This window comes from Artemia sp. Qi Xiang Cuo, unplaced genomic scaffold (assembly GCF_049724085.1).
Source record: "Artemia sp. Qi Xiang Cuo unplaced genomic scaffold, ASM4972408v1 HiC_scaffold_3027, whole genome shotgun sequence".
NCBI classification, from domain to species: Eukaryota; Metazoa; Arthropoda; class Branchiopoda; order Anostraca; family Artemiidae; genus Artemia; species Artemia sp. Qi Xiang Cuo.
The window spans coordinates 772754-774160 of record NW_028300422.1 but is presented as its reverse complement, the minus strand read 5'-3'; the positions used below and the strand labels follow the sequence as shown (position 1 = coordinate 774160).

Sequence of the window (1407 nt, the reverse complement as noted above, 5' to 3'; positions counted from 1 at the left end):
ATTGATGGAAAATTCAAACTAAATCAAAAGACGTTATGTGCATACACATTATCAAAAAAGCGTATCTCAAGAATTGGTTTGGGTATTAAGTTAGAAATTTCAGAGAATGCTTCAAGGGGAAGATCATCTGAACAAATGACAAAATGTCCACACTACTGCTAGTACTGCTGTTACTGGTACATTTACTGCTACTACTACTACTACTACTTCTTAGTATTTTGTTTCAGCGGCATTCCATCAAACTTGCATCAATTATAGTGTGGCCTGACGCGTGGCCACATTATTTTCCTAAATAATTGGTTCCTAAAAACTGTTCCAATGATGGAAGTAACAATATCTTATCAGACTGGAAACACTTACTTTTCCAAAGCTCTTCATATTTCCGATGTGCGGAATAACAAAGTTGAGCAAAAACTGCTCCCATGTCGTTTGGTAAATTGTGTCGATTACCCATGCTGGTCCGAAAACCACGGGAAACCACACAACCCACATGGTTGCCACACACCGAAAGGCGAAGGCCTAAAAGGTGGTATTGTGCGCCCAAGCTAAATACTGAAACAGAATCATTAGATAAAAACAAACATACCTAATAAACATATACATATGATATGATAAGGGATAATTTATAAATGTACGGTTTTTGTTAAACATAAAGAACTCAGTAATATTATTACAAAGTCCATGGTAATGAACTGAGCGTAAGAAGCGATGTTACTCAAAAGTGACAGAAAATCTAAAAAACTGCATTTTGATATAAATAGATACACCAAATAAACGTATCAGAGAACCCTACTGCAGCGTTTTCAATTTCCCTTCAGTAAAAATGTCAAATTTGTGTATTTTTGCTGAAGGAAAGATCACAGATGCGTGTTTATTATTTTTTTTCCAGGTGTAATAGTATCGAACTAATGGTCCAGGAATATCGGAAGATGGCTCATTCAAACTTCTAGTTCTAGTACTCATTCAAGTTCTAGTGTGTTTTTTAAGTTACAAAAATATTAGAGGGCGGATAACTCCCCTCCTACGCCCTTTCCCCCTAAGTCATCGTGGAATTGAAAGGTCCAATAAATATACCTTCAGGGATAACATGACCCCCCTCCCTAAAGCTCCTGGAGAGGGCTATAGGCTGTAAAATTTTATATATAGTGTTTTTCATTTTATATATATATTATTTTTAATCAAGAGATAACCGCTTCAAATGTTAATGTCCTATAATTTTATCCAGTAAAATCTGAACAGCTATGATATTGAATTTTAACAGAAAATAATAATAAAATTGATCAAACAGTTACATTTTTTTGAAAAGCAGAGGGGCGAAAGCCGAACTTGTTCTTTTTCACATCATTAATATCGATGTTTCAGCGACACCCTTGCAACACAAGTTTGATTAGGCAATTGTTTTGCTGA

General features: G+C 35.1%; 1 long non-coding RNA gene across 1 annotated transcript in view; it reads right to left on the bottom strand.

The window, feature by feature from the left end:
- Window positions 1-516, bottom strand: part of LOC148938679 (uncharacterized) — a 6446-nt gene extending 5930 nt beyond the window's left edge. The window contains exon 1 of the long non-coding RNA XR_016143651.1: window positions 361-516. This is a non-coding gene — a long non-coding RNA (uncharacterized LOC148938679). The remainder of the gene's footprint in view (window positions 1-360) is intronic.
- Window positions 517-1407: the final 891 nt, after the last annotated feature.